Raw genomic sequence first — 7121 nt, forward strand, 5'->3', positions numbered from 1 at the left:
TAAAGGTTCTCAGTCATCCAGGTGATTGTAGTCTAAGGAGCTTGGAAAGAAAAGCATCTGGACTTCTTTAAGTTGCTTGAAGATTGTGGTCTGTGGTTTCAGGCCCAGCCACACACTCAGTCAAAAACTGGTTCATCCCAAAGACAGAACAACTAAACAAAAACTTAACAATGTGGTGTATGCTGTACAGTGTAGCGAGGAATGCCCAGACCTCTACATTGGAGAGACCAAACAGCCACTTCATAAAGGCATGGTACAGCATAGAAGAGCCACCTCCACTGGACAAGACGGCTGTCCATCTGCATCTAAAGGACAAAGGTCACTCTTTTGAGGACGCCAACGTTCACATTTTGGACAGAGAAGACAGATGGTTTGAAAAAGGAGTAAAAGAGTCCATCTATGTCCACTGTGAATGACCATCTTTGAACAGAGGCAGTGGTTTATGATACTAAGTGCCTGTCATATATAATCCAGTTTTGAGATCCTTTCCCAGACGCCTTAACGCCTACTCACATCCTGGGCCTTTTGACCTCCAGAAATCACATGATTAGGGTGGGGCTAGGTTTCAGAATGGGTTCACCCGAAACCTTGGCTGATTGTGACCTACACACATTTTCACACCTTGGCTTGTGCAATTAGGTAGAGGATCAACAGGGGGTCCACGTCTCTCTTCGGGGGTCACTCCCATAGGGCGTAAACCTGGGACTCTCCACCATTTGACCTTAGAACTGAAGAAGCTTCTCGGATGAGAGGCGAAACATCTTCAAGCAACTTAAAGAAGTCCAGATGCTTTTCTTTCCAAACTCCTTAGACGACAAGGAGCTTGTCGTCATGTAATAAAATGACTATTCTCTGAAAAGCAAAAAAGACAGAACAATGCTTATCTGAAAGAATAATAATGGTTTGAAGTTACATTATAGTCACAATCCACTTCAAATGTTTGATAAAAAATACATGCATAGTGCTTTCAAGGGTGAGAAAACAGTGGTCCAAATGGAGATGCAGTGCTGAGGCTGTAATGAAGAAAAGGTCAGTGATTCAGGTGCAGATAAAGGGGATTTCCTTCAGTGTGTCATGGCATTAATGGTAATAAAGCTGTCACATCCGAGTCTTCATCTTTCCTTTTATCTGTGTCTCTATCTAAGTGGAAGAAACCATCAAAAGTAAAGAGATCGTGGAGGTACTGTGGTTTCACTAATCGGTTTATGAACCTGCAATTTTTTTTAAACCTGTCCTGTTCAGCAGTTGTAGCAAGCAGAATTATGGTCTGAATGCTTTGTTGTGGCAGACGTATTTTCTTTCCCAAGAGGAGCACCGTAGGACTCTCTGTTGGCATCTCTTGGTAATGTTTTTCCCTAGTGGATGTTTTGCTGGAGCAGACAGCGGATAAAGGCCAGATGCTGGGTCTCCAACTGCTGCTTCCACCCCAGCCTCTGAAGTGTGGACTGACAGGTGCCACCCCATAGCCAGCAGTGATCCTGGGATGCAGTTAACCTGTCCCTAGACCCAGCCAACCCCAACGCCAGGCATCGTGTAGGAAGTGGGGATGTAGAAGACCCGCCTACTCCCCCTCCCTGCTTGTCGATGTTAAAAATGGCCTGTTTGATTCGTGTGTTGGTATACGTGAGTGAATGAGATGTAGAAAGCGAGTATGACTGTATGAAAACTTGAATGCTGTTAAAATTCACATGAGCCCATTGGCAACAGCATACCCAGCAAAGCCACTTGAATGGTCCAACCAACTGTGGTCTATGCAGCTCATGTTCACCCACCGAGACCCTACGTGTGTCAGTGATGTGTTGTCAGAGGAAGCGGATGGAAGAGAAGGCTAGGGATGATTAAGACTGAGATTCAGAGGAGAGAGCCAGGAAAGCAGGTTCAGTAAGCTCTTTAGTTTTTATAATTATAATTATATTTTTATATTTACAGTAATGCCTTTGGATTTAGTCTTTAACATTTTTAGGAACACTGCAAACATATTAACCAACTATTTATCAATGAAGCCAGATGATACAAATCCACTAGTTGAATTACAGGCACGTCTTGAATTCATAAATTCAGACAAAACTGAATTTATGAATTAAATGAATTAAAAATCTGAGAAACATGGTGTCTAACCAGATACCGATGATGCCACGATCAAAATGCCCATCTTGACCAGGGTATGTCCTTCAGTATGCATATTAAACAAATATGTATTTATATTGTGCATTCGCCCAATATTTTCAAACGTAAAAATTTAAATAATGCCATAAAATATCTCTAAGCTGTCTCATAATCATGCTGAGAAAACCGGGCTCGATTATTATCTGGTTCTAAAAACTATCCCTGAAAAGTCTTCACAGTGGAGGCTCCTTTAACCTCCTAGGACCTGGCATCCACATATGTGGACACCACATTTTGGGCTATTTAGACCAAAATACTCAATTTTGCTCTACAAGGGCCTGATATCCACTTACGAGGATATTATACCATTACTGTTCTATCAAAATTTTAAACAAATATCCTCATATGTGGCTCTCATTTTCCTAGAAACAAAAATTAGGTAAAAAAAAATAAAAATCTGGTAATTCTTTGTTTTTACATTCATCAGGTCCCAATATGCCCAAATATCAAAGAGAAATTAAAAATGCATGCCATGAATGAGTTCGGGTCTTAGGAGGTTAAAGCACCCATGTCCTAACTATCTGGTAAAAAAAAATTGTATGTAAAGTAATTAGACAATTTAAATTAAAAAAAAGGCATATTCTGACATAAAAGTGAAATAATGTGTCTGTTTCTATCACCAAGTATGTTTAGACTTTGATTTACACATATGTATACAGTGAGCTTCCTCGGTTGCTATTCATCAGTGGTTAAGCATTTAAAACTTGGCTACACCTACAAAAACAAATGAAAGTCAGAACTCGATTAGAGTGGGCAGAAGTTGTACATGACATCACCGTTGTCGCCCACTTCAACCCAGTGAGAAAAGTTTGTGTCCTACATCATATGCTCAGATACCAAATGGGAACATTTATTTTAAGGGTCTTCAGAGGGGACCTATTAGGCTCTTTTGCAATTCAGAGAAGTTCCCAGTTCTATATAATAATGTGTCTTAAACTTGACCTTGGAGCAGCAACTTAGTTCATCCACTGCCTGAAATTGTGCCTTTATGTCAGGAAATATTCATTAATGTTGTTTAGGCATTCAGCAGTTATCCGTCGCGCCACCTGTTAATCACAATTTTCTCACATTCCACACTTTGGACTCAACCACATTAAGATTAAAAGAGTCCCAGAAGTCTTTCTTTAATGGCCTAATATATTACATATTGCTTTTAAATGCTTTTACCCAGTGGACCTTGTTGTGATGGCAAAACACAGACTCTGCTATTAGTGTTTCTTTTTTTACTCGCCCTGTGTTTATACACCACTTTACATTTAATCATTGGTTGTTATTATTAATCTCTGACTCTTTTCCACAGTTTGACCTTTGTCCTATCTCCTTCTGCTCACCCACAACCAGTCGCAGTAGATGGCTGGTTCTGCCAGATGTTTCTTCCTGTTAAAAGGGAGTTTTTTCATTCCCACTCTCACCAAGTGCTTGTTTCTAGTTTTCTTTCTATTATTGTAGGGGACTGACCTTAAAACATAAAGTGTCTTGAGGTGAGTGCCTTGTTGAGATTTGGTTCTATATGAACTGAATTTAATTTAATATTAACAGAGTCTCATCCCAGCTACCATTAATTTTATTATAATGATCACAGCATTGGCCCATCATTGCTTTGATATACAGCTATATCAATACTGAGTTCACAACTTGTGCCTGTTGTTCCCAGCAGGGGAGGCCAAACAAACATTTAATCAGTTACTGCAGATTTCAATATTTCAGATTTGCCACTTTATTTCTAAAGGCTCTTCCTGATGCTTGTGAGTGGCACTAGGAATACACTGGATGGAGGTGGAGGTAAGCACTGATAACAAGAGAAATGAAAGTAAGTAGAAGATGTGTGTAAAACAGAAATAGGCAGGTAGAAAGGTAAAAATGCTAGTAGTAGAGGTCATGAAAGTGGATGAGTTTAAATAACTGGGTTCAGTCATCCAAAGCAATGGATAGTGCACAAGGGAAGTGGAGAAGAGAGTGCGGGCAGGGAGGAGTGGGTGGAGTGTTAGGAGTGATATGTGATAGAAGGATAGAGCAAGAGTGAAAGGGAAGTTCGTGCGACAGTAGTGAGATATGCCGTTTGGTTTGGAGACAAACAAAAAGGAGGTGGAGTTTGTGGTGGCAGCTGACGATGTCATGATTTTCATTGGGAGTGACCAGGATGGACACGATTAGAAATGAGCACATCTGAGTGACAGCTGAGGTTGAGCAGTTTGGAGACAAAGTATGAGTGGTAAAGACGAGATGGTCTGGATATGTGCGCAGGAGGTATAATGTTTATACTGGACAAAGTATGTTGAAGATGGGGCTGCCAGTCAGGAGGACCAGTCGAGGTTTGTGGATGTAGTGAAGGACATTAAAAGGGCTGATGTGACAGAGGAGGATGCTAGGATAGGGTGAGATACAGGCTGATGGTCAGCTGTGCTCACTTCTAAAGGAATCGGTCAAAACATCTGCTACTAGTGTCAAAGCTAAAACATTGAACCATGCTGTTCATAAATCGTTTTGTGAGAGGTTGCAAAGGCAGCATAATTATCCTTATTACTCTTCTTTGCAACATTACCACTCTTTCCCATGCACTTGATTTGCATTTATAGAAAAACACTTTCTTTCCATTTTCATTTTTTGCACAAATTTACATTTTGTGTAATTTGTGTGTCTTTATCTTTATCGCACTTTCAGGCTTGCAATCTTGGATGTACTGATTTAAATAGGTAAAAAAAGATAAATTTTTTGTATTCTTGCTTTCCAGTGAGCTTGTCCAGAAAGTAAAAACCGCTTAGTTATTTGCAGAAATGATTGTTTGTTTAATCAAATGATCTGCAGCCCACATTTCTGGTAAATTCATACTTTCCATTTCATTCACACAGGGAGAAGATGGGCACATTTCTTGGACAATACACCCACACTTTTTGGTACTCTGCTCCCAAAACAGCAAAGTGTGATGGTTGTGGGGAGTGGGGAGCACTGTGGAAAAGTTTTCTGCAGCTGGCTGAGTCATTATGAACCTATTTATGCATCAGAAAGGACAGTATCAGAGGGACAATGAAGGGGAGAGAAGCCTAGATAAACATTTGACACTTTTCTATAGAAAATCAAAAGTGCACACGTGGCAGGGCAAGATCAAACTACAGTGGATAGATAGGAGATTGAAATTGAGATACAAAGAAAAAAGAAAGGGAGAGGAGAGGGAAAAAAACTGACAGCGAGAGAAAGAGAGAATCAGAGACAAAAAGAGAGATAGGTGTCCCTACATATGGACAGGGGAGTCCCCAAGGCCCTGCTATGGTGAGGCTTATTTGTCCCACCTCCACATTGGGCTAGAGGCTTTATCTTGTATCTCGAGTGGGCTTTTGTCAAAAGTGTTTATGTCTGGCTATTTAACGTCACCTTTCCTAAACAGACTCATAGAGCTTTAAGATGGTATGGGGATTCCCCCCTGTAGCTTTCTGCCCGTATCTGTCAAGTTCTCCAGCCTGCAAAAAGCTTCATAGACATGTTAAAGGCATTTGTGAGCAATTTATAGACATTAAAGGCATACTGTACAATTCCAGGAAGCCTTCTGCTGACTAAAATAATAAAAACTGGTGGACCCCCTTAGAGCTGTTGTTAATGCACTGTCAAAAGAAAAGGTACAGTCCCTGTAGACATTGGATGCCACTCTAGCTTTTTTTTTTTCTTTTCTTTTTTTGGGAGAACGTTGTAGTCTCAGTTTCAGACAGGCAGTTGAGTTCTGTCTATGAGTGTTATCTTCATAATAAGTGAAGTTTGAAAGAATCAGTTGAGATTACATTAGAAATCGAGTTTCTGTGACTGCCGTGTTAATCAGTGGCAGATGCACAGAATGATAAAGATACTACAAGAATGTATGTGGAAAATGCTGAACACTAATCATGCAAATTACACATAAGTATAAGCACGGGCTTGACTTGCATCTTTGTACATTATCGTGACTGTTTGGGATTTTATCTTACATCATTCACAGTGTTGGCTTCTTTGTCTTTTTACCCTATCTTGCACAGACACATATGGGTTAGATGCTTAATGATCTCTTGAGACCTTTCTGCAAGAGACCATGTTCTGCAAATATCACAGAGTCAGAGATCTGTGTGTGCATGGTTAAGATCAAGTGCATTAAATCAACAATAGAAACGGGAGTGCTTAATGTACCTATAAGTAGAAATGATTTCATTCGCTATCTCATATAATGATGTGGCTTTTCAAAGTGTAGCCTGCAGACCAAAGATGTATGTAACACAATCTCAGTGGTGATAGGATTTAGGACAGGACCACCCTCCCCCAGAGTCTAAATGGTGGTGGTGGTGAAGATGAAGACTGAGGTTTGAATGGACCTCTGGTTTAGGTGTCTGAGGGGAGGCGGGGGGGTCTGAAAGGGAGATTTAAACCATGTGAAGCACAAGCTCCAAGATGATGGGTGAGAAGATTTGACTGCAGTACTGATGTCAGTATTGTGATTGACAGCGTGGGAAAGATGTAGTCATGTAAAGAACAGAAAAGCAGCCAAACACCCAGGAAAGCAGGCAGATGAGTGATTACAGATCTACCTTATTGAACTTCATAAAATAGAGATAGTATCAAGAATTCGACCAGCCATCTCAACTAGTGGTTAAAAAACCCCCCAACAACACATGAGCACCAATATAAAATACCAAAAGTGCAGGCATTTTTACCACGCAGCCTTTAATCATATGCTCATACCACTCAGTCATAAATGAATAATTAGAAACTTGAGCTGTATTTCAGGAAGGCAACTTTAAGTGTGATGATTTTATTGATAATAAATGAGAAAAGAGACAATTTGCAATGTTACGGGAAACATTTTGATTGCTTTTACCAAATGTAAGACTGCTGCACCTGTGCAGTTTGGTGTCTTATAAATCCTTTCATATATGGCACAGCATTTAGAACAATTTAACTCCTGCATGGCTCAACAATGGCACAATTAAAGCCAGTGA

The sequence above is a fragment of the Simochromis diagramma genome, unplaced genomic scaffold (genome assembly GCF_900408965.1).
Source record: "Simochromis diagramma unplaced genomic scaffold, fSimDia1.1 OVJJ01000026.1, whole genome shotgun sequence".
Classification (NCBI taxonomy): domain Eukaryota; kingdom Metazoa; phylum Chordata; class Actinopteri; order Cichliformes; family Cichlidae; genus Simochromis; species Simochromis diagramma.